Below are 27645 nucleotides of genomic sequence, written 5' to 3'. Positions count from 1 at the left end.
TTCCAATCTCACATGCTATTTGAACATAGCTCTTCTAGTGAAGGAAGCCCATAAAGTCTCCTCCACAGCCCCAAAATCTTTACTTCACGTAGACTGGCAAAAGTTTTAAGATCGACTGTCCACCAGACATCAACCTTCCTCTTTCACCCTGATTTAAGAGGCTTGTCATGGCAGAGGTTTGCATTGAAAACACTCGCATGACAACATTATCCCATTCCCAGCTAAAGCTAATATTTTCTCAAATTAACAGAGAAAGGGGGAGAGGCTAAAAATGAGTTGTGATATTTTCTTTCTTTAAGGATTAGATGGCTGATACAAGTTTGTCTTTTTAAAAATATGCAATAAATAGTTTGCCTTTCCAAAATAATCAAAAGATAGACACAATTAAATTTTTTAATAGTCGAATGGATTGTGATGATCTAATATGCTGATTCTGTTTGATGTAAACTGAGTCTATAACATAAACTGACACAATAATGGTTAACTAATGTATATTCTATTTTGGGTAAGCTGATTTTATTTTCAGTTTTATGGTCAGTATGCTCATTTGTAGATCAATCAATACAGGCTTTTCTGGTTATGAAACTTTTATTGGTCCTGCAGATATTCATACTTCAATTGAAACTTTTAAGATTAACCTGCGTAGCTGATCTTCATACTTCAACACAGAATCTCTCTCTCTCTCTCTCTCTCTCTCTCTCTCTCTCTCTCTCTCTCTGTTTCAATCCCTGCCTGAGCTCTTTATCTGAAATATAGGAGCCCACAAAGTGGGCCATGACATGATGTGAGACAGCATGCACCCCACTTGTGGGGTCCACCGTGATATTTTTATGTCATCTGTCTGACCTATTCATCAGGTAACTCAGATCTGGAAGAAGAGATTTCATATGTCAGCATGATCAAGAACTTCTGCAGGCCCAAGCCGTGGGGGCCTACCATAATTTTATTTGTTAATGGTCTCACATACTTGGATGAACGGAAAACACAGATATTAACTTGATTCTCAAATTCTGTGGGCCCCAAATTTTATTAGAAAACTGTGGGATCTCTGCATCCCCTGTTAACCTAGGGGTCTGGTTCAAATTTATGCCACACATCAGGTTTTGAGGCGGGACCAATACTCTCCAACGTGGATAGTGGTGACACCCCACCTTATTATTAGTGTATGTCTGTGGTGGGCCCCATAGTCGCGAGGGCCCACCACTGACGTGATCTCTCTCTCTCTCTCTCTCTCTCTCTCTCTCTCTCTCTCTCTCTCCCTTTGTTTCTATCCTTGCCTCTCTCTCTTTGAAATACAATGTGAGACAGTGTGTACCCCACCTTGTGGGCCCACCCTGATATTTTATGTCATTTGAACTGTTCATTAGGTCACTCAGATCTGGAAGAAGGGAAAGTTCATATGTCAGCATGATCCAGACCATCTTTAGGCTCACGCCGTGTTGGCCCACCGTAATGTTATTTGTTATTATGTGGTTCTACGCTGTGAGGGCCCATTGTAATGTTATTTGTTAAGGAACTTGTTGATGAGGTTTCACATGCCTGGATGAACGGAATACACTAATACCAACTTGATTCTCAAATTTTGTGGGCCCCTATTTTTGTTAGAAAACTATGGGATCTAGATATCCCCTGTCAACCTGGGCGTCGGTTCAAATTCATGCCATTGGGGACACCCCACCTTATTGTTAGTGTATGTATGCGGTGGCCCCTAGTGGTGAGGGCCTGCCACTGATGTGATCTCTCTCTCTCTCTCTCTCTCTCTCTCTCTCTCTCTCCCCTCTATTTCTATCCCTGCCTCTCTCTTCTTTGAAATTAGGGGCCCACAAAGTGGGCCAAGATGTGAGACAGCGTGCACTCCAACTTGTGGGGTCCACCGTGATCTTTTTATGTCATTTGTTCATTAGTCACTCAGATTTGGAAGAAGGGAAATTATGTTAGCACGATCCATAACTTTTGTGGGCCCACACCCTGGGCCCCCACCATAATGTTATTTGTTATCCAACTTGTTGAAGAGGTCTCACATACGTGGATGAATGGAAAACACATTAGCTTGATGCGTGCTGTGGGCCTCATATTGGCGAGGCCCCACCACTGACGCTCTCTCTCTCTCTCTCTCTCTCTCTCTCTCTCTCTCCCCGTGTTTCAATCACCGCCCTTCTTTCTCTGAAATATAGGGGCCCACAAAATGGGCCACGATGTGAGACAACATGCACCCCACCTTGTGGGGTCCACCATGATATTTTTATGTCATCTGACCTATTCATTAGGTTAGCATGATCAAGAACTTCCGTTGGCCCACATCGTGGGGACCCATTGTAATTTTATTTGTTATCGGTCCTCACATACCTGGATGAATGGAAAACATAGATATTAACTTGATTCTCAAATTCTATGGGCCCCAAATTTTGTTAGAAAACTGTGGGATCTGGACATCCCTGTCACCCTGGGGTCTGTTTCAAATCCAGGCCATACATCAGGTTTTGGGGCGGGACTATACTGTCCAATGTGGACAGTGGGGACACCTCACCTTATTGTTAGTGCATTTATGTTGTGGGCCCCATAGTGGGGAGGGGGAGGGCCCACCACTGACTCGATCTCTCTCTCTCCCTCTTTTTCTATCCCTGCCTCTCTCTCTCTCTCTCTCTCTCTCTCTCCCTCTTTTTCTATCCTTGCCTCTCTCTCTCTGAAATATAGGGCGCCACAAAGTGGGCCACGATGTGATACAGCGTGTGCGCCACCCTAATATTTTTATGCCATCTGACCTATTCATTAGGTTGCTCAGATCTGGAAGAAGGAAAAGTACATATGTCAGGGAAAGTACATATGTCAGCATGATCCAGATCTTTTGTAGGCTCACACCGTGTGGGCCTACCGTATGTTATTTGTTATTATGTGGGTCCACGCTGTGAGGGCCCATCGTAATGTTATTTGTTAACGAACTTGTTGATGAGGTCTTACATACCTGGATGAACAAAATATACTGATATCAACTTGATCCTCAAATTCTATGGGCCCCTATTTTTGTTAGAAAACTGTGGGATTTGGACATCCCCTATCAACCTGGGGGTTAGGTTCAAATCCATGCCATCGGGGACACCCCACCTTTTCATTAGTGTATGTATGCGGTGGGCCCCACAGTGGCAAGGGCCCACCACTGACACGATCTCCCTCTCTCTCTCTCTCTCTCTCTCTCTCTCTGAAATATAACGGCCCACAAAGTGGGCCACAGTGTGAGACAGTGTGCGCCTCACCATGCGGGCCCACCCTGTTATTTTTATGTCATCTGAACTGTTCATTAGGTCACTCAGATCTGGAAGAAGGAAAGTACTTATGTCAGCATGATCCAGACCTTTTGTAGGCTCACGCCGTGTAGGCCCACGAAATGTTATTTGTTATTATGTGGTTCCATGCCGTGAGGGCCCATCGTAATGTTATTTGTTAACGAACTTGTTGATGAGGTCTCACATACTTGGATGAACGGAATACACTGATATCAACTTAATTCTCAAATTCTGTGGTCCCCTATTTTTGTCAGAAAACTGTGGGATTTGGACATCCACTGTCAACCTGGGGGTCGAGTTCAAATCCATGCCATTGGGGACACCCCAACTTATCGTTAGTGTATGTATGCCGTGGGCACCATGGTAGCGTGGGCCCACCACTGACACGATCTCTCTCTCTCTATCTCTCCCCTTTGTTTCTATCCATGCATCTCTCTCTCTCTCCCTCTATCTCTTTGAAATATAGGGGCCCACAAACTTGGCCACGATGTGAGACAAAGTGCGATCCGAACATCCCCTGTCAACCTGGTCGTCGGGTTCAAATCCATGCCACACCCCACCTATTGTTAGTGTATGTATGCGGTGGGCCCCATAGTGGCAAGGGCCCAGCACTGATGCGATCTCTCTCTCTCTCTATCCCTGATATAGGGGCCCACGAAGTGGGGCATGATGTGAGACAGCGTGCACCCCAACTTGTGGGGTCCACTGTGATATTTTTATGTCATCTGTTCATTAGGTCACTCAGATCTAGAAGAAGGGAAAGTATGCCAGCATGATCCATAACTTTTGTGGGCCCATGCCCTGGGACCCCCCACCATAATCTTATTTGTTATCCAACTTGTTGATGAGGTCTCAGATAACTGGATGAACGGAAAACACAGATATCAGCCTGATTATAAAATTCTATGGGCCCCATTTTCTGTTAGAAAACAATGGGATCTTGATGTCCCCGATCAACCTTGGGGTCGGGTTCAAATTTATGCCATACATCATCAGGTTTTGGGGTGGGACCCATACTTTCTAGGGTTGAAATTCAGGAGGGTTCAACCTGATAGACCCAAAATTGGGTTGGTCTTGGGTAGGATGTATCGGGTTTGGTTTCGAGCTTGGGCTATACAAAACCAACTCGATAAAGTTTTGGGTTGGGCTCGGGTTGCCCAACCCAACCTGAACCTGATCAATATATAAGTTATAAATTATCCACCCGACCAAGCCCACTTGGGTTGGCTTGGGTTAAGAATTCCCAACCCGAGGTTGGGTTGGAGTTGAGGTATTGGAACCTTGGTTTGAGGTATAGCACCAACCCGACCCAACCTACCTGATTTTCAGCCCTAACACTGTCCAACTTGGACACTGGGGACACCCCACCCTACCTTTTGTATATATGCGGTGGTCCCCATAGTGGTGAGGGTCCACCACTGATTCTCTCTCTCTCTCTCTCTCTCCCGCTGTTTCTATCCCTCCTTTTTCTCTGAAATATAGGGGCCCACAAAGTGGTCCACGGTCTGAGAGTGTGCACCCCACCTTGTGCGGTCCACCATTATATTTTTACGGCATCTGACCTGTTCATTGGGTCACTCATATCTGGAAGAAGGGAAAGTCATTTGTCGGCATAATCTATAACTATTGTGGGCCCTGCCATGGGGGCCCACCGTAATGTTTTTTATTTTTTATTTTTTATCCAACTTATTGATAAGGTCTCACATATTGGATTAACGGAAAACATAGATATCAGCTTGATTCTCAAATTCTGTGGGCCCCAATTTTTGTCAGAAAACTGTGGAATTTGGATGTCGCGTCTCAACTTGGGCGCACTGTGATCATTCTAATTATCTGGCAAGCAGATGATATGGCTGACTTGTGATTTAGGTGTGCCACGCCAAGGTAAAAAGTTGAGCGGAATGTCCAATCCATGATTTATGTGTGGTTTTGAGGGTGGGTGCCTCGCACACATTTTTCACTTGTGTGGTCCACCTGAATCATAGATGGCGTTGATATTTAGGCCTTGGGCCTAACATGAGCTAACTTGTCTAATGGTCACGTGGCATGTACGTCATAGTGCGGCCTAGCCTAGCTCGGTTTGTACGCTCGTACTGTGTCATGAGGCAGGAGACCACTAAAATCTCTTTCACTAACCAACGGAAAAAAATTGGAGGGCGGGTGTACCCTGTCTTGTAGCTCATTTGATCCAAGATTCTGCTGACTTTTGACTTGTATGTCTACTATTGGTTCACACACTCCATGTTTGGAGTAGATTTCAAAAATACATGACAGGTTCACACACTCCATGTTTGGAGTAGATTTCAAAAATACATGATAGTGGACCACACCCTAGCTAAATCACATCTTTTGGTCAAGTTTGCCAAGCTACGTAGGCCCTGGCCTCACTTAAGACAGTGAGGCCCTTAGCGTAGGGGCACCTTAATATATCTAATTTTCCAGATCATTTTAGGGCCTTAGACCAAAAATGACGATCCATGGTATAGGAAACAATGATAATTGACCGTGTTACTACTAAAAACTTCCCCTTTATGATCAATCACCATTGTTTCTTATGAAATGTTCCACCAAAGAGTTGGATCCGCTTCATTTTTGGGTTCATGCCCTAAAATGATTTGGCAAAACGGATGTACCACCTGGATGTAGAATACTTATATCAATGTGGGCTCATGGTAAGGGCAGACTGTCATGGGTGACGCATCCCCACACCCAATCCGCTCCTCGTCGCACAAGCCATTCACCCAACAGATTATCAAGTGGGCCCCAACGCAAGTCCTTTTTGAAATCCACCCTGTTCACCAGGTGCGTTGTCCATGTTAGGCCTAGAGCACTAAAAAATCAACTCAATCTATGATTCATGTGGACCATACAATTGAAATCAGTGTAGAAGCTGTGATGCCCACCCTTGAAACTTTTTCTCTTAGTGTGGCCTGATTTTTTAGCCTCAAGCATGAATTCTTTGTGTGGTACCTAATTGTTTTCATGGATTTCACATAATCATTACACCGAGTCTTGTAAAAAAGATCGACGTTTTTCTCTCCGACTGTTTCCCTTGGTCAGGCCTATCTTCATGGATGTGGCTAATTTTTTAGCATGAGCCGAGATGGTTAGGATAGATAGGAGAAACACGTCAATGCGGGTCCCTTGCAATTGAGGAGTCGAAAGTAAAATACATTAGGCATAGTTTCCCTACTCGCTGCAGACGACTTTTTCTGTTTTTTTGGAAAGAGTTGTCATTCGTGAGGGAACCTAGAGCCAGAAATCAAGTTCGCCCCAACATATACGCCAGGAGCCGGATGAGTTTTTGACCTTTAGCGGTTGAGATTTTCATAGTGCACAAGGCTCTATCTCTAATAAATGTTGCTTGGATAGTAATTATTTCAAAGAGAAGAGGAGTCGTCAGCTTGGTTGGGCCCCATTGTAAGGTTAATGTGGGACGCAGATTAGGTACTACCCCCGCTCGCCTGTTCGGAGCTCCATACAGGCGAGGGTCCCAGGGTCACCGAGGGGCCACCGTGATGTTATGAATTTTATCCACACCGTCCATCCATTTTTACATATCATTTTAAATTATGAGCCGAAAAACAATTAAGATTCAAGGCTCAAATGAACCACACATTGGGCATTAAATTCCTACTGTTGAAAAATACTTGGAGACCACAAATGTTTTGTATCAAGATGATATTTGTTTTTTTTTTTTTTTTCTTTTCAATTCACCCATGTTCATATGTCCATATCAACAAGTTGGATGGCAAATGAAAAACACGGTGTACCCTAAGAAGGTTTCAAATGGCAAATGAAAAACACGGTGTACCCTAAGAAGGTTTCAATGGTGTGCGTCCTTAGCACCACCGATTCCTATGGTGTGGTCCAATTGAGCCTTGGATCTGCCTTTTCCTGATCCAGTACTCTAGAACGATATGAAAAAAATGGATGGAAGGTGTGGATAATATATTCATACATCACGGTGGCCCTTCAGTGGCCCTTGGAACCTCCACCTGTCCTAATCTCCGAACAGCGGGGTTAGTACCTAATCTGCGTCCGTTAATGTGAAATCCACCTCAACAATCAGGTGTGTAACGTCATTTTTTAACCTAGGACACATAAATCAGTCCCATCTCTGGTTCAGGTGGAACATAAGATTGAAAACCATGTGCATAGAAAGCACACCTTCTAAACTGTTTTCCATGGTCTGGCCCACATCAATTATGTATGGGCCTCACGCCTAATAACTTTTGGTGTTCAATTTAATGGTTGATGTGGATTTCAAATGAAGGTCAGGTAAAAAACGAGGTGCTCCTAAACCAAAGGCCAACCCTAACCATTGGGCTTTTGACTTCCTAAAACTCAAGCCCCATTTTTAGTTGTGCTTGATTTAGACTAGGTACAATATCTTATAATCTTGGCCAGGTCGATTAGCGTTGAAAGGGAAATTTTGTAACATGTATATATCTGTGTGCACGTGCATGCACACGCAAGTGCATGCATGATCTCATGGAAATTAGATGATTCAACTTCTCATTCGTAAAATAAACAAATTGAAAGTTTTAGGAGTTTTCATGATCTCTGTTAAGAACTTTGTAGGAGTTTTCCGGAGCCCTACTGCACAATCTCTTGGCCTATCTATCATGTGCCTGCTTTCTTTCGGTTAAGGTTATGTGGGCTTAGGCCAGGCACATTAAAAATTTTGAATACCCCAACCCGAATAGTTGAAAACCTGGCTAAGGTTAACCCAGGCCCAACTCGTTGGAGAAATGATGTGTTGGATGTTGGGGGGCCCACTGTGGTAACCACGCCATCCATACATTTTGTCAGCACAGTTTAGGGCATTAATACAAAAAAATAAAATAAAATGAAGGAAAACTTAATCATGGACCACACCACAGGAAAAGTTGGATAATGACACCCACCATTGAAAGCTTATTGCCATCCAACTTGTCGATGAGGTCCACGTGACCTAGATGAAGGGAAAACACAAATATCAGCTTGATCCAAAACCTGTGACCCCTACAAAGTTCTTAACAGTGTGTATTCAATCCCTATACTATGTGGTCTACTTGAGCTATTTACTTAAAAATTGGCAAATCCCCTAAAAAGGAGCTAGATAAACTGATGGATGGCATGGATATACAACATATACATCAAAGTGGGCCCACAATGCCCCGCACATCACCACACCACCACAAGGTGGCATGGGCAACGCCAGGATATGCATCTAATAAAGGTATAGAGTTTCTTTCGGAAATTTTACAAAAATACTACGTAATTTAAAGTCGCAGCTTTGGTGGATCCGGTGGAAATGGGTGGGATCCCTGACTGTGAGGCCCACTGTTACGTATGTCTTATATCCACGTCGTCCATACATTTTGAAAGCTCATTTTAAGGCATGAGCCCAAGACTTAAGCATATCCAAATCTTAGGTGGATTATAATATAGGAAATAATGGTAATGGATCATCATCTATCTATATAGATGGATCTACTCTTTTTTGCTTACATTATTTGATTTTCCGTTAATGGATAATGGGCTTATTATCTTTCAGTTGCCTATGCATTTTATATGACCATTTGCATCTGAACCGATTTGCGTATGTTTGGTTTCTTTCTTTCTTAGCTTGTTTTTTTTTTTTCCCTCAATTTATTGTATTTGTTTGATGAGATTTTCCTTTTCTCTTAGCATATCTCATGTATTATGGGAATGTTTATGTTTTGGGGGTTTCAATCACAAAGTTGATGGTTTCGGTATTTGGCATTCTGGTTGCTTGTAGGAATGAAAAAAGATAAAAGGAAATTAGTTTTGCAGGATATTTAGTCAGAAGGATGAAAATTGATGAAATGTATTGTCGTTTTTTTTTTAAAAAAAAAAATTTAATTTTAATTTTAATTTTAAAGACCTGAACAATACACCAAAGCCCCAGACTGATGGAATGTGTCCTACACCCTTAAACCAGTGGGGATCATGACATTTTGCTTGTCTTTTTAGAGATTTCTGTAGTTTTAGTTCATGCGTTATTCGCGGGGATATTCCTTTCTATTTATTTATTTTGATTTCCAGAGAGTTGCTTTAATTCAAGAGCAATGCTGTTGTGAAACACACTTCAGAAAAGTTCCATGAAGTGTGTTCGAGACAAACGTGTCTGGTGACAGGGACAATGGACCGGTGGGTTGTGCCACATTGATATCACATAGGCCAAAAGTCACGGGAAATATGGATTTTATCAATTTTTTGGGGGGCTCCTGGTTGGGAGGCCCAACCAAATTTTCAAGCTTGGACTTGGGCATGTTGTGTTAGGCCCATGCCAGGCTCAGGCCTTGGGTCTTAAGTGTCAGGCCGAGCCCTGGCATAGCCTTTACCATGGAGCCCACCTTGATGGATGTATTCTATATCCACTCTGTTCTTACAGGAGGAGAGGTGAGATGCAACTCTTTATGCTTGAATTCTATTGCATTAGACATCTCAAGAAATACAATGCCACATTTGATGTGCAGGTTGTCTCTGAAGATCATGGCATGAACCTTGATAAAGTCCGTATTGAAATGCTTGGTACTGCAAAAAAGGTCTGTAATAGTATTTAGATGTACTTGAATGTGCTCTGGGACTGTACTGATTTTCTTTAAACAGGTTACTGTTTCCCTTGATGATACCATTGTTCTACATGGTGGTGGTGAGAAGAAGCTAATTGAAGAACGATGTGAGAACATTTGTGAGCTCATCTTGGAAAGAACCACTAGTTTTGATGTTGTTTTGGTTTTGGAAATGGGATGTATGGCTGTAATTGGTGTCTTTGCTTCTGACTTCTGGTCTCAAATGGTAAAATTGTGAAAAAATTGCAGATTTTTTAATGTGCCTTATGTGATTGTATTCGCAATTTAAGTCTATGGAACATGGTTTTTTTAAGAGATCCATGGTTCTGACTTTTATAGCTTGAAAAAGTTGGGCTGATTGGAATTTTCTTTTCACTTTCAGATTAAAAGATGCTTCGGTGCTGTTAGTTACTGGTGAACAGAGAAGTCATTGGTGAGTTTTTTTATGCTTTCTATTTTTAGTGAATCACACCTCAGAGACAATACAAGCAGTATATTCAATTTACCTTCAAACCTGCACAACCTACTATTCCTGTTGACTACTGTGACAGCATCCAGGTGGTGAGCAACCTGAAAATTTTTAAAGCTACATTAAAGAATGAAACTGCCACTAACCATATATAGAAAAGAAACTAGACAATGTGGCAGACCTCTACGACAAATTCCTCTCCAGGAATGATCTCAGGCCTGTGTTCAGCATCAGCCAAAGCCTCTTTGAGTTCACCAACTAATGACTCATTTTTGTGCCTACGTATACTATTACTCTCTCCTTCTTTAGAACTTTGTACATTACTGATCTATCCTATGATTGTGAATATGGTTGTAGTTCTCTTGGGTTCAATATTATTACAAGTGGTTTTGAAGGGATTGTTTCAGCTGCTGCTGCTGCCGCCCATGGGATTGAAGTTGCTGCGGAGTTTAAGCCAGTTGAACATCTGATGAAGCCTCTAGACACTGATCAGCCAGTCAGATGTCCATTGCCCGAACCCAACTAATTCTCTATTCTGCTGTAACTATATATCATGATTCTGTTTTTTTTTTTTTTTTTTTCTGATTTGAGTGATTGAATCGGTTAGAAGAACTGACATTTTTCTATCGTATGGTAATTATCTGATATTGGTTGTTCTTGACACTCTTCATGAAGTGATGGATCAAGATTCTACTCAAGGATTACACCTCTGCTTAAAAATTTTCAAAGTAGCTCCATTTCTACTCACACAGTTTCTTTGTCATTGTTATCTGTGTTCTCACTCTGGGTGGGAAGGATATGATTGAGTCTGCATGAGCTGGTTTTCATGCTCGTGGGGCTGCAACTCAAATCAAAGTGTTATTATTTCACACTCCATGCTGGAGATATTTTTCACAGTGGAAGGATTGATTGGTTCGGATGGGCTGTTCAAATGACATCTGCAAGCATGTATGAAGCACTTTGCAAGCATGCTAGAAGTTTAAAGGACTTGTCATGCATTTGTTGTATTTGTCCATATCATGTGTTAAATGGGAGCATATGGTTTTTCTGTATCTACCGTGCAAATGCTTCTTCTTCGTTTTTTCTTTTCTTCTTTTCTTGTTCTTTTTTTTTCCCCCTTTTTTGGGATTCCCTCTCATCACAATGAACAGAGGGAAATTGGTGTGCACCAATCACTAGCCTACATCATGAATGCTTCAACTTTTTTCTTTAAAAATATAGGTAGAATACATTATCATGACCCTGGTTCTTAGAACAGAAATTCTTTTTAAATACAACCTTCTACCTTGCAAGAAGCAGGAAGGCAGGTGGTTTTGTCATCAGATCTCTATATATAATGCTGGCAGTTTTGGTGGATTTTAAACACTATGCCTTGTGCAACATTGGGTCATGATGGAGGTCCAACAATCACTGGTCCCAAGCCCATTCAGATCCTAAATCTGAATTATTAGTTTCTGCAGTTGAAATACAATCCATGTTTATTTTTTTGATGTCCTACATTTATAAGGTAAATCAAATAGTCTGTTTGGATAATGGAGAAAGACCCCAGATTTGGTTGGCTAATTGCAATCAAATCATTTTCTTCATGAAAACTGGTTAGATGCTTGTTTAGTTAATGTGCTTGTTGGACTTTTATGGTTCATTTATTTGTGTAATTTTTTATTTTTTATTTTTTTTGCAGAACTGTTTTGTCTTTACACCCGAATTATTAATGGCGCGCATTCAGCAATTACACTAAAGACAAAGAACGTGTTCATTGAATGCACAACCACTTATTTTCCACATTTGTGTTGGGGACAACACTTCATGGAATTTCTATTGGGTACTCTTAGATATGGTTCTTTTTAGTTCTCACTTCTTATCACTTTGTCCAAAATGATATTTATGTTTATCATGCATTTTCAAACTTTAAGCGAAACAAATATTAGTGATTTCTGTGGCTGGAAGCCTTCTAATCATGAGGATTGCTCTTGCAGATATCTTCAGATATGGAGTGCTTTTCTATTGTGGGTGGGCCCTAAAAGGGTTTAAAAACTAAAGCCCTAAAAAAATTGCTAAAAAAAAGTCAATATCTTACTGATTTTTATCAGTTATTTACGCATGGGATTGAGTTCCTATCTTGCTTACAACAGATGTTGACAGCCGTGGTTTAGATATTCCAACAGTTGATCTTGTTGTGAACTATGATATTCTGAGGTTAGAATTCTTATTGAACATTTCTATTGATTTGAAGTTGTGTGATCCTTGGGAATGATTGCCAAACACTGGTTTTAAAAAACTGTACTAGTTCTGTTTGATTGGGTTGGATTAAACCTGGGTGTTAACTGAGACACTAACATTGGTCAATCCGGGATTGAACTACACCAGCATGGTCCAGCATGAACTAGTACTAATCTGCAGTTGATCCGGTTTGGACCAACATTACTTTTACTTTTTATAAAATTTTATAATTGATATAGAACAGAACCAGTGCTTGAAGTGTTTGGACCAAACTACCCCTTCACTGGTTCAGACTCTGTTACCGTTTTTAAAATGTTGATACCAATTGTTCCCGCTTTGTAAAATCCAATTCTAGAAAATGTTTACAAATTCCTGACTAATTGCAGGTATCCACGGGATTATGTTCATCGTGTGGGCCGTACTGCAAGAGCTGGCAGAGGAGGGCTGGCCGTGAGCTTTGTTACACAAGTATATTTCCAGAAGCATGCTAAATGTTTTTTTGGTTTTTTTATTTATTTATTTATTTATTTATTTTTTGAGAGGTAACAATGATTTGATTAAAAAAGATGATTACAAAAAAAAGAGGATCAGTCCGCTGAGAAAGCGAGAAGGTTATCCTCCAACATGAAACAAATTACAACCAATTTTGATTTATTAAAGGTGTGTTGAGGATACATTTTTATTGTTTGTTTGCATGGTTGTGGAATACATGACTGTGGAAGAGAGCAAAGAGGCGGATACAAGTACTGGTGGAGAAACTCACAGAATCTCTAGAGGAATTCATGACAAGGTATTGTAGTTGTCGTCTGCAAATTTTTTTTTTTTCATCTCATTTATAATCTGCCTGTCTAGGTACATCCCATTGTCTTGCATAATGTGGGTGAGAGGTATTCCTTTCTTCCTGGATCTTTCTCCATTTCCTTTCAGATCCTCTACTTAAAATGGAAACAGAGGAGGGTTTGAGGCAGGAATCAAGTTGTGTAACACTATTTATGGCTCATGCTGCTGGAAACAGATTCACATCCATATTCATAACTTAGTTAAAGAGCATGATGGAGCAGAATTCTAGCAGGTTTGCTTGTAGGATTGTCCATTTTAGCTTTATATATGATTTGAGCCGGAGGCACACTCTTACTTTTTATCTTTTAGCTAGGCTTGCACAGGTACATGGAAAGTTATGACATTATGTTGACTGTGTTATTCCGTCTTTAGATACATAATGATATATGTTTGACTCTTTTTTTTCTTCTTAGGCTTCTGTTCTAACACTAGATGCAATGTGCTTATAATTCTGCAAAGTCAAAGAATAAGTTTCACCTTTGGGGAAGCCATTGGAGACATGGAGATTCTTTACTATTTGCTCTAGCATGTAGCCAGGTGACCCAAGCTTCATACTGAATTACAGATTTGTCAAAGCCAGAGTCTTTCTTGCTGTGCGTGGATCATATACAATTAACTGACTCCTAGGGAAAACCTAAGACAACAGGAAACTGCATGATCCGTTATTGATTTCCACCATAATTTTTCCGATCCACCTAAATCTCCACCACTCTAGTCCAAAGATGAGGGTGTGGGACTGAACACGGTTTTGGCTAGGGGGCACCCACACATTTTTTATGAGTCCCTTTGGCTGTGGGAATCCTATTTCCACTGACTGATGAACATGTTGATTGTTAAAGTTTGCCTTTGAAATTTCGGGGAAACATAAAAAAAAGTTTTATGATTTTTGACAAGAAAATGTCCTTTTCTTATAGTTTGGCTTAAATGATTTCAGATGTCAGGTGGTTGGAGGCACACTATGGCAATCACATCTGATGGAAAATTTTATGGCTGGGGATGGAATAAGGTTGGTGTTTTCTGATCTCCCCTCTCCATCATTGATCTCTTGAATTAAGTGAAGTCCCCACCATAGGGATACAGATCTCGCAGCCATCATAAATCATTCCAACTGGTACAAATGAAAAGGGTTATAGCAAAGTTTGTACATGTCATAAGGTTGCCTTCTACTACAGTTTACTGACAAGCAATTCCAACTAATGCATGACTAAACCATTGTTGTCGAATTTGGAGCCAGAATGATTACAATCGACAACAAGCTTATAAAGCTGCAAATATGGGATATGGTCTATAATCTCAGATCTTTTTCTGGAAGATGGTTACAGGATGAATCTTTGAATGTATTTTCTTGTATAGATTTTCAATTCAATGTCCTTTCTTCATTTAATAAATCAACAACTTTTTTTTTCAATCTTTTTTTGTTCTTTATGTTGATTTGTCCAAGTGGTTTGATGGGTACCCCTTCACTACTGGCTTAGTTTTCATTGAATGTAGACTAATGTTGGGTTTTTTTTTTTTTTTCCCCCTTAATTGTATAGGTGGGTTGATCCTCTTGAGGCCTGATCATGGTGGCCCACTCCGGTTTGCAGCAGCTGCAGCGTTTCTTAGTAAATTATACAAAGACTATCTTGGTATTATTAGGAGTTATGGAGGGAGTTGTGGTTCCCAGTCATTTTCCATGGTGTCGTTTGTTGATAATGTGTTTGAAGCTCATCATGTTGTGTGCATGATATCCAATCTGTCCATCACATTCGCCACCACATTTTCTTCTTATATCCCAAAACTCAGGCCCATTCAAGACTTGGAATTCAACTACATTAATCATTTTGGTGGTTTAATCCGAACTGTTCAAAATTTATCCCTTGATCTAACTCTACACTTTGTTTGAATGTAATCATTTTTTTAACTACGAAAAGTGTGAACTAGCTTATATTTTGATAGATTTACCTTATATGATTTGTGATATTTAGGATATTTTTCGTTAGTAAAGATTTTATTTTTATATCTTACATTTTTACTGTCATTGTACTGCAACATTCTTTCAGTTTCAAATATTTTAAAAAATATAGGTTCCAAATGAAAAAAAAAAAAAAAAACAATTTCCTAAATAAGAAAAAAAATACCGTTCCTCAAAATTAAAAAGTATGTGTGCTGGAACTGAAAATTTGCGACGGTTTTTAACCGTCTCTAACCTTTTGCGACACCTGACCATTGCCAATATTGAAAATTTGCGACGGTTTTAAACCGTTCCTAATTTTTTGCGACGCCTTTCACCACGGTTGGAAACCGTTCTTGAATCATAGGAATGGTTTTCAACCGTTCTGGAAGAGGGATTTTGGTGTAGTGATTCAAGCATAAGAAGGAGAGGATATCAAGTATGGTTGTGGGAAGAACCTTTTATTTTTCCCCAGTGAAAACACATTCTAATAAAATTTTCGGTTATTTTCACTTATTTTTAGCTGGTGAATCTCTGATTTTAATTTTTTTCCTAGAACCCTTTTTAGGATTCTTTCCCTTATGTTTATCTAATTGACTAAATTCCATGTTAGTCCAACCAAAATTGCATGGCACATAACTGGAGTTGGAGAATGTAATATAAAACATGATGGAAAAAAGATCCTAGAATGTATATTTATTGCATTTTGAATTTCTTGCACCTGATAAACAAGCAGTTATTGTAAAGAGAAGTAAATGCATATAGCATACAAGTAATAAATAAGACAAGCAGAGGTTAACAACATGAAGAGTATGGTTAAGGTTTTGAGTAACACAACCATGTAAAGGAACGGAAACAAGAGCCAAAACACAGTGGATATGGAGAACAATTCAACTGTTGAAACTTGAAAACCATGAAATTCAATTAGAACATTAAGAATAGCAAGTAAGAAGGCATACAAACCTTGTCTGAAGTTGTAACAACAAATGCTACATTGTTTGTATCAAAAAATTGTAGCCTAAAATGATCTATTGCCAGTAGGCCATTGAAAATGGAATCCATTAGTAAGGGTCATTTTTCATGTTTGCATGCTTAGAAGCGGTTGGAAATAGAATCCTTCAGGAACTCATTTCATGTGAAAAAAACATTTTATGATTCATTCTCAAAAGCTGGCTATTAGATACCACAGAGAAAATACAACTTTTCTAGAGGGTATTGACTCTCTTGCTGTAGATCTGATCTAAAGATTGATCAAATCCAATATTTATTAACACCAAGGGCTCAACTTTAGTTTTGATCAAATCTGGTGTAAAACCAATCAGAAATACTTTAAAGCTGTAAGACCCGACCCGAGTTCCTGCATGTGCATGTCTGTGTGTGAGTATGCATTTCATTTCTTGTGTTCCCACGGTCTTACCAGTCGAATCCCGGTGACCTGCGACCCTCGGATAGCATTTGCGGTCATCCTTGAGTCCGGTCAAATTGACCCGACTCGGATCGGCTCGAGACCTATGTCATTATGTTCACCTCGTCGTTGCGGTTTTAACGATGCGTCTTGTGTGTCCATCCGACTTATGGATCAAAAGTTATGAACATTATATAGTATGACCCTTAATCATGTGGTCCACTTTTGTGCAATGCATATGGACCACCTCCTTGGCACAAGTCCCTATATACACTACACACACACCACACAAATTCTATAAAAAATATCACCCACCTTAACACACACTACACAAGCCTAGCCTAAAGCCTAAGCATTGTAAACTCCTCCCTTAGGCAATGATTGTTTTTCTTACAAACTCATCATGACCCCTTTCTCTCTCTCTTTATCTTTCTCATTTCCCTCCATTTGCCAGCAACCTCTCCCTTTCCCAACATCCATTTCTCCCTCTTTTCTCCAACCCTCTAATCCCCAACATACTTCCAATCCCACCATTAAAAATAGATTTCCACCATTAAAACCTCTTCTTAGGCTCAAGATCTCCTTAGTGTGGAAGTTTGAAGGCTAGCTTTGCATGTGGGTGAATATAAATTTTTGATTTCTTTCTTGACCTTTAATCTTCTCTTTTCTTCATAAATGGATTATATGGGACCCACCAATCCATGGTGGGGATCCCATTTGACCCCATGGATGTGGCCCTTTGGCCCATCCTACATGCATGTCATGATACATGATGGGTCCATTCTCCATGAACCCCATCATAATGTATTGTATTATCTACTTCATTCCAAGGGCATTTAGACCCTAGAAGTCATGTTAGGATGGCATCCCAACTACCCATTTTAGTTATGGATCATGCATGCATTGGTTTATTATTGTATGTACAATCTACATAGTTGTATGGATGAGATTGAATCTTGGAAGGGCCCATTAGTGGCAGGTCCCTACCCCCATGGCCGGGTGGTATTTCTTCTTCTCCTTTCTCTTATTAATGTGGATGATGATGTGTGTGGCCCACTTGGTGGGCCTAGGACGTCTCAAAATTCAGCAAGGGTGGGACGCCCCTACCATCTTATTCCATGGTCTTTGGACACCCTAAATTAATGCATTCAAGTGTCCTGACCTTAGTTCATGATATGGACATGTGTAGGGCCCACTAAGGAAGGCCACACACCCTTTTAATTGCTGAGATTATTGAGATATATGCTGATATGTCCAGCCATGTATTGCTGTCTAAAAATCTGGACTGTTGCATGGATTGTCATGGTCAATATTTGTCATGGATTTTGGATCATGATTTCCACTATTTTCTTCATGATTATGGGGTGTAATATGAAGGTGTAGAACCCACCTTGAGGTGTGATGGATCACACCTCAGATGGCCCATGAAATGGTACCCAAAAAGGGAGGCCCATAGGGGTGGGCGCGGTCCACCTTGTTGGAGCGTCCAACCCGCATGTATGGAGGGAAAACACAAATTTCAGCTTGGTTTCTCTGAGGGGTGGGCCACTTTTGTGGACCCCACCTTGCTGTATTTTATGAAAAAATATTAAACATCCATTTTTCTCCTCCTAGATGAAGTTTAGGCCCACCTTATTGGATAAGCATTGCATGGACAACAACATTTCACTCTGGACAGATTGTAATTCCGAATTTAATTAAAATATTTTTGAGTATCGAAAAATCATGAAATTTTGTGGAGGTGTGGCCCACCCATGGAAGGACTACCCTACAAATTTTCAGGGACATCAAACCCCTATATCGTCCGTGGTGCAGCCTAGAGTGGTCCACCAGGTTGGGACGCCTAGGCTGGGGTGTCCAGCCTTGGCTGGCTGTCCAGGCCACTTTGTGGCCCACCTTAATATATTTTATATCCCACCATTCATCCATGTGGGCTCTATAGGGGACATGATCATCCTCCCCTTCAGTAGCATCTAATTGGGGCCCATTGGATGAGTTTTTGGGCCAAATACCCGGGCCCATAGATCTGCCTACACATGGGACGCCTAGCCCATTGGGCTGCTACTGGACGTCCAGTCCAGCAGCATGGCCCATCTGATTTATATGTTTTATCTACTCCCTTCATCTGGTGGACTCCCTATGACATGTATAGGTCACCAGGAACTAAAATAAATATATAAATTAATTAATTTTTAAATTTTCAGCAAGCCAGATTGTGAGTGGGCTGGAATTTCAACAATAGGCCCATGGTTGCTGCCCATAAATGAATGTTTTGGGGCAGCATGGTCTACCAAATTTGGGGACATTATTACACATATCTTGCCCCATTTTAGTTAGATTTTTGGGCTTAATTTGTGCATATTTAAGGCCCATTCAAATTGGGTTTTTATTGGACTAGTCTTCTCAGTTATTTGTTGGGTTTTCCTAGGCCCATTGTCTTGAAACTTTTTGATAGGTCCATTGGACCCTTGGGGCTTATATTATCATGCCATTGTGATGAGCTTTATGGGCCAAATACTCAAGTAGTTGGGCCCTTGCTTGCCCATTCAAATAAACCCATACTTAGGCCGAGATGTGAGGCCCAACTTACTTGTTTGAAATATAAGGATCACCCATATGTTGGAATGATGGGCTGCCCATTGGGCCCATCACAATGAGTAGACTCGTGATCTTTATGGTTGGGCCCAAACCTTGCTTGAGGGCCCACCATGTTGCTTATGTATTGGGCTTAGTGTATGGCCCACTAAGCCATGGATTGCTTGGGCCTTGGACTTTACTTTATATACGTAGCGGGCTGCCTTTTTGGGACCCAGTTGAGGTTAGATGTCCTCCTTGGTGGCCCTAAGGTAGGTCCATAGGGTTCCTATAGGTGGTTGAAGGTCCACCTTGGGCCCTTGATTAGGACCGCTTCTTCTTTAGATTTATGACTCTCTTAGTTTGTGGGCTACCCCAAAGAATTGGGCCCTTACTAAAGGACTTCTCCTTAGAGTACTTGTTTATGTATTTAGACCCTGTCCCTCCTTGGGAAGGAGTATGATCCACGTCATCACCGTCGAGTAGCGTGTTTACACTATTATGACCCATATGCATCATCTGCGTGAATGGATTACATTGTGTGTGGTCATTGGGTTAACATAATAGAGGGAAGGAGTTTCTTCCCTTGTGCACATCGAGTGCTTGAAGCTAGTGCATGATCTGTGTGCGTGACTCATGCATTGGCATCGCATTTCATCTGCGCTTGCTTCATCAGGGCCTTGCTTCCACAGGGACATTTGTGGATGGCCGTATTTATGAACAGCAGAAATATATTTGAGCATATCAGGTGCATAGGACGCCCATGGGTGAAATTTTCAAAACTTCCATGATACCAAGGATCTCCCCCAACGCCGTGACAGAGTGGAAATTATGAGGGCACGAGGGCCTTATACCGTTAGGCCACGACTCCCACTGTCGTGTAGTCAGTTGGGTAGGGGTGTGGCCTTACATGCTTGGTGTAAGAAGGCATTGTTAGGCTGTGTTTGACCAGCTCGTAAATGGGTTTACTGCCGTCGAGCCTTGTTGGTGATTGGATGTCCATAGGTGGGTAGTGAGGTCTCTTACGCTCGTTTGACTATGCGGGTCTGGAGAGCGGCAGTCACCCAGTAGTGTAATGGACCCCGGTGATTTCCTTATGATTGAAAATGTACTTAATATGTGGATTTGGATATGAGCACTGACATCACTTCACATCGCATTTGCATCGGCTACTTAAGCCCCTTTATGCATCACCTTGGTATGGTGCCCAGTACTCATTTCATTGTATTTATGATAAGCCTCGATAAGGCTAGCGATATTATCATTGATCATGTTTCCCTTCCTGTATCTCCTATTATTCTTCTGCACACCATTGTCACACACTTTCACCACCCTCTAAGCTTTCTATAAGCTTATGCACGATTGATGCGTGCAGGTGATCCTAGGCCAGTATCGTAGCAGCAGAGCTTGGATTAGAGTTGAGCCGAGGACCCCTAGTGTTGCTAATCTTCCTCCTCCTTCTCTTGCTATCTGATATATTTCCATTCTGCTATATACTTGTAAAAATTCAAATTTATAGTGGATTTTGTGATGTGTCCCTTTGTTATTTTCAAGATTTACTTGTTGTGATCTTGGGTATGCTCGTATTGGAAATGGTTATAGGTTATGGAAATCCTCCTTGTGGGATCCCAGGATCGGAACCTGCCTCAGGAGCTGAGAATGGAGTACTATGGAGGCTGTTGCGACCAGAACCGGCTATCGGGTTCCTTATGAGTCTAGTTACCGAGTCTGCGGCGTGACAAAAGCAAAGGAGCTTTTCATCTTGCGACAGGCCACTCGAAGTACCGGGAGTTCGAATAAGGACAAGAGACGAAAAAGAGGAAGTGTAACCAAGATTGTTAGCAACAAGAGGAGAAGGGACGAGGACTCAAGCAAGGGTGAGCGCCCGAGCCGATCGTTCCAACACTCCTTTAAATGCCACCCCTGAGCAGGCCCTTATGGAAGTCCGGGATGAAAGGATCTTGAGGTGGTCGAACAGGATGAAGACCGATGCTGACAAGCGAGACAAGAGGAAGTACTGTCACTTCCATTGCGACCACAACCACTCCACCGGCGATTGCTTCAACCTTAGGGAAGAAATTGAAACCCTCATCTGCAACAGGCATTTGCAGAAGTATGTTTACATGAGGAGAGAGGAACGCTTAGACAAAGAGCCGAACAACAAAGTAACAGGAGAGATCCACATGATATTCAGCGGGCCTGCAGGAGGAGGGGACTCTACAGGCCACGTCGAGCTCATGTTAGGAGCATAAGTGGCAGCAGCTTAGAATACCATCTTTAACCTCACCCACAGACCCTTGAAGGAACAGAGGATGACCCCTTGCAATCCGACATTCGACGAAGATGCTTGAGGAATCCACCACCCGCACGACGGTGCCCTGGTAGTGGCCATGACGATAGCCAATTGCAAAGTACACCGCATCTTAGTGAACATGGGCAGTTCGGCTAATATCCTTTTCACCGTCACCTTTGACAAGATGAGAATTCCAAGATCTCAATCCGACCCGTCCGAACTCTCTTGCTCGAATCTCCGAGGGGAGCATACTGCTCCCAGTTACCGCAGGAGTGGGGCTGTACATCGAGCCGAGTCAAGTTGACGTGGGCCAGGCTCAGCTTGACTTGTACATGCTCTACTTGAGTTCGAGCTCTAGCTTGCCCTCGAGGTCAACATTTGAGCTTGGCATGTTTACCAAAGCTTTCATGTCAAGCTCGTGTCGAGCTAGTGGATTGAGTCAAGTCGAGCTTACCTCGAGTCGAGTCGAGCATGTTCCCACGTCAATTTAATATACTTTTTTGCTAAAAAATACAAATTAAAAGTCAATAATATTAACTCTAAAATGTCTCAGATGCCACATTACTAAGAAAAAAAAAAATCATATATACCTCAAGATACCACATGTTGGTCCTCAACTTCAAATCCAAAGGGCGAAAACACATCACAAAATAAAAAAACTTGAACAAAATTTTAAAAGCTTACATTCCTTCAAGTAATTTTAGATGTATTTTAGACCTTATCTTCACTTTTATTCTCGTTCTCATACTCTTCAACATCAAAACTGCTACCGCCCTAAACTGGATGCAACCAATCTTGCGTACATATCAATGCTTCAATTGTTTTCGAGGCGAGTGAGCTTCGATACTTACTAACAACCCCACTCCCTGTGCTAAAAGTTGATTCTGATGCCACGATCGAAATTGGAATTGATAATATGTCTCGTGCCATTACTGAAAGTCTAGGGTATTCACAAGCTCTTGACTTCCACCACTGCAAAGCATCAAAATCATCTTCTTATAACCTTATGACCGACTCCATTAAATACTTCTCCACTTCTGATTCAGTTTTGCGTATCAGTTTCTTCTTTGTCTAAAAAAGACAAAGTCACGAAGTCGTTTTCCTCTAGTAGAAGTACTACCCGACCCCTTAGATTGAGGAGTAACTTTTGTACTAGATGTTGTGGCAAACGTACCAACATATGAAGTGAACAACTCTTCAACTGCAATGTGAATAATGAGTGTCTGTTGAAACTCTTTCAAAACAGGAATAAAGTAATCTGAAAACATACTTAACCATTGTCATCTTATACCGTGGATCCATAACAACTGCAATGGCCATTAACAAATGACAATTAGCCCAATACTTATCGAATTTCATTTGCATTCCCAAAGCCATCATTTGTAAAAAATTTAGACCCTCATCAGCACACTTTTTTATGGCGTACATAATGAAAATAATTTCTAGAAGAAACTGATTTCCCGTAGGATACTTATTCCTTGAAAATATCTTTGTGTAATCGTAAAAAGCTTTGAGAAACTGATGAACATGTTCAACTTTCGTTGAGTCTTTATCACTAGGCACATATGTGTATATTTTATCATATGCCACAAATTCAGGGAATGTAACTTCAAATTCCAAAGATGTATCCAACATTTCATAAGTGAATTTCAGCGCGTGCAAACATCCGACTTCAACTTCTTTTTAGATTTCAAATCCAAACAATGAATTATATCATTCCACATGCTCAGTCTTGAAGGTGACCCCCTTATATATTTAATGTTATTTCGTATGTTAACGATTGTGGAGTCAATTGCGTTTAGTATGTGGGCACAACATCTGACTTGAAATATTTTACCCTCAAAGAATAAATTTCTGGCTGCCTTAAATTGATTACATAAAAAAGAAACCAAAGTGTCACTAAAAGAGGCATTATCTAAAGTTATTGAAGAGATTTTCTTTTTGATGCCCTACTCAATAAGACAATTGTAAATGTAGTCAGACATTACCACACCAGTATGAGGAGGAGAAACATAGCGAAAGTTTATAATCTTCTTTTATAGTTTTCAATCTGCATCAACGAAGTGAGCGGTTAATGATATATATCATTTTCTTTGATTCGGTGCCATCTACATATCTAAAGTTAAACTTATTCTTGATATGGATGTTAGAAGAGCTTTCAAGTTTGCTTTCTCAATCGCATACATCTTCATGAACTCTCTTTTCACAGTAAGACGAGAGGGCTTCTCACATGTGAGATTAAGGAATTTGTAAAATTTCATAAAAACTTTTCTTTCTATCATGCTAAATGGCTTCTCATTAACTATCACTAATCTTACATATCACTCTTTTAGCTTTTTCGGATCATACTTATAAGTGGAGAGTGTAGCTTGCAAGTTGTCATTTTCAGAAGCGGTAAATGAAAGCAGCTGTTGGACTCCACTCGTCGACGTTCTTAGTCTCTTTACACATTTATCATGATGCCTATGATAATGAGTAGTAGAAGAACCATAATGCTTGACGTAAAGAGTTTTACAATACTTGCATCTAACTTTAACCGAACCATCTGGTAGCGTGATCTCATCAAAAAATTTTCATATCGCTGATTTTTTTTTCCTTCACTAAATCTGAAGTCGTTTCAACTTTGTTTTCCAATATGTCTCCCTCCACGATAAGAGATGTAACTGACGCACCGACACCGGGGGTACTTGAGTTTTCCTCACTAGTCATCTATAAATCAAAAGATAACAAGGATAAGGTAAGATCAGTGCTTTTACAGGTTGAAGTAATTAAACAATCACATTTATATGTGTATATATAAATATATAGTACAAAAAATATCGGGGCCTCTCCATAAACTACAAGACAGAAGTGTCTCAAATAGTTCCCTAATAAATAAATCCGTCAGGGTACATACATATAAATAACTATATATTGTTCCTAATTATTTCAAATTTTATTTACTAATTATCTTTAAATATCTCATCTATTCCTACTTGTCTATATCTAGAGGGGTTAATTGTCTCTATCTCATTCGGTAACATATCATGTACTGTCCTCATACAGTTTACATGCGAGCCAAAATTTCGACAGCATCTCCCCATATTTTCTAGATATATGTAAAATTCAATACTAATTAGTTGCCACATGTAATCCATTACACATGGATAGAGGAAATCAATTAGTAAAGAACCACATATCCAGAGAAAATATAGGGAGACACTACCGAAATTCTAACTACATGTAAACTGAAAATGAGGACAACCTAAGTACATGTTATGGTACCGAACTATTCAAAATGGGACAATTTATGAATCCATAAAGAACAAACATTTTCACTCGAATGAGGGGATACATTGCTAAACCACTAGGTGACCTAAATACTAATTAACAACATTAGTTAACAAAGAATCATAAGCATAAATATTTAAAAAACAAATATCGAAATATATAAGAGAAGAAAATATCTGATGAAAATTCAATATTAAAATTTTGAAATATAGATTAACTTTCTATGGATTGAAGAATAGAATAGCCTACCTAATAGTTTGGATCAAGTTTTTGAATTGCTTTGAATACACTAGTCAAAAGTTTGAACCATTGCTAGAAAGAGGAAATAGATCCGATTGTGGCAAGAAAAATAACAAAAAATCAACCACAGAGAGAGAGAGAAAAAGAGAGAGAGAGAGAGAGAGAGAGAGAGAGAGAGAGAGAGAGAATCTGATGGGTTGTAGTTCTTATGAGTTAATTATAATCACTAGTTCAAAACTCAAATATACAGGATGAAAGATATCTTTCTCACAGCCTGTGGGGGTCCACCTTGATGATGTTCAAAACTCACACTTATTCAAATATGATGGGTTTTTCTTTCTACATGTTGGATTTCTTTGTAGAAAAGCAGATCTTTCTTTATTCATCTTTCATTGTTCCTAGGAACTAATCTTTTATTGCTTTATGTAAATGATATTATCATTATCAATAATATTTTCTCTTTTATATTGCTTACTCATCAAATTAGGATCTAAATTTACTACAAAATATTTAGGCTCTCTTCATTATTTTCTCAGCATAGATGTTATACCCTTGATGAATGTGTTATACCTCCATTCTGCCTATCGGTATTCACCCTCAGTTTAGGACGTTATCCCAAAAATTAAGAAGATCCATATCCAAATCTCACTGAAAAAAGTAGTAAATAGCCATTTAAAACTTTTTATAGGCTTAAAAGAGTCTTGGATCAAGCTGATCTTTGCATTGTCACTTCATCAAGGGGTTAGATGGAGTTTAATCACCTGGTTCCTTATATTTGCTTAAATTTTCGGACCACATCCTAAAATGAGCTGATAAAATGAATGGACAACATGGATATACAACACATCATCATGACGCAGGGATGAACGTGATGAGGTCGATCACCATCTTCCTCAAGGATAACTACTCCGAATCCATGGAGCTTCTCTGGACTCCTCACAGAGACTTCTCGAATCCACGAGGAAAAAGAGCAAGAAAATAGAAATAAATTCTAATAAATTTGAAATTTAATTGATTAATGAAATAAACGAGTTCACAACCCTTTACATAGGGGTACCAAGAAATGAGAGAGAAATCAGAAGCAAACTATAACTAAAGCTCCTAGAAATTTGTAACTTACTATAAATAGTAAATTTACTTTTTATGGTAAGTTTCCTATGTGGATTAACCACGTTATTCTCCTAATTATTCTAAGAAATTTTCATGTTGGACACAACTCCTAAAGCCCAACGGATGAAGAGTTATAATCAAACTAAAACTTACTACAAATAGTAAAAACGGAATTAAACATGGAATTCGGCCATCGATATGATGGAATCTCACAAAATCGGTGTGGGTAACCCAGTATAGCTGGGTTGGTTGGATAAAGTAGCTCGTCCTACCCCAAAATCATATACGGTGCGTCGAGTAACTCATTCCAGTTTGCGAGATATGCCTGTTTTAAGGTTCTGACGGTCTTGATGACTCTGCTTCTGATCGGGCCTTCTCTAATCCATCTTGGATATGAAAGTGTCTGTGACCCACTCTACATCAGTCTCCTCCACTTTAAAAGAACTCATCCTCGAGTTCTCGTGCTACTTCAGTTCATGATACTCGATCTAGTGCACCAATTGATACCCGGATCAAAAGTTATGATCAATTTACGGTCCGCCTTCTTTTGGTCCAACCATAGTTGGAATGTATCTGTGACATGTTTTCCATCAGACCCCTCCGCTTGGAAAAAAGTCATCCTCGAGTTACTCAAGGGACTTGATTCATGATTATGAGATAACTTTTGATGCCGATGTTTATTAATCCTTTTCTTGTATTTGGCATTAGGCTCTTAAGTTGACACAATACATGCACTTATGCTTTCCTTGACTTGACTAATATCGATCAGTTTCTTCACTTCTGCCTTCGAGATCTCACATTCTTTCTAATAATGTGGGCAATTAGACAGACTTATCCTTACAACAAGATCAATGTGGTTTTGTATATCCTCTATGGGAGGCAATTTATTAGAGAGTTCATCGAGCACAATCGCCTTAAACTCCTGCAACATTGGTTTAAAATCTCCTTGGATGTTCACAGGCTCCATATATTCTTTCTTTTCAACTAATGGATATATATATATATATATATGTATATATATATATATATATCTCTTGTTTCCTCAGATTGTTTAACAAAAGTCTATTCAGTTGTGAGAAATTGTTGCTCAACTTTAGAAGTCATGGGTTGGTTCTCCGCTCTCACGAGGAGGTCAATCTTTCTACCATCTTCAGTAAATTTAAATATGTTATCCTGATCTCTATGTATAGCAATAACATCAATATTATTTTACCATGGTCGACCAAGTAACGTATGACAAACTTTCATGTCGACTACGTCACAAAGTACTCGATCCTTATAATTTTTACCAATTAAAAACGAGATAGTACATTTTTGGTTACCTCTGTTTTGTTGACCTCCTTAATCCATCCAATCATGTACGAAGATGGATGTTTTTCTGTTTTCAGTTGTAGCTTCCACCATTATTTTCCACACGAGATTCTCA

At 40.1% G+C, this 27645-nt stretch overlaps 1 long non-coding RNA gene across 1 annotated transcript; it reads left to right on the top strand.

The window, feature by feature from the left end:
• The first annotated feature begins 13373 nt into the window (after positions 1-13373).
• Positions 13374-15231, top strand: LOC131256231 (uncharacterized). Its single transcript, XR_009176682.1, has 3 exons — positions 13374-13626; positions 14329-14400; positions 14930-15231. It is a non-coding gene; the product is annotated as an uncharacterized LOC131256231 (long non-coding RNA).
• Positions 15232-27645: the final 12414 nt, after the last annotated feature.

The sequence above is a fragment of the Magnolia sinica genome, chromosome 9 (genome assembly GCF_029962835.1).
Source record: "Magnolia sinica isolate HGM2019 chromosome 9, MsV1, whole genome shotgun sequence".
NCBI lineage: Eukaryota > Viridiplantae > Streptophyta > Magnoliopsida > Magnoliales > Magnoliaceae > Magnolia > Magnolia sinica.
The sequence above is the reverse complement of the archived record's forward strand: the minus strand, read 5'-3'. Positions and strand labels throughout refer to the sequence as shown.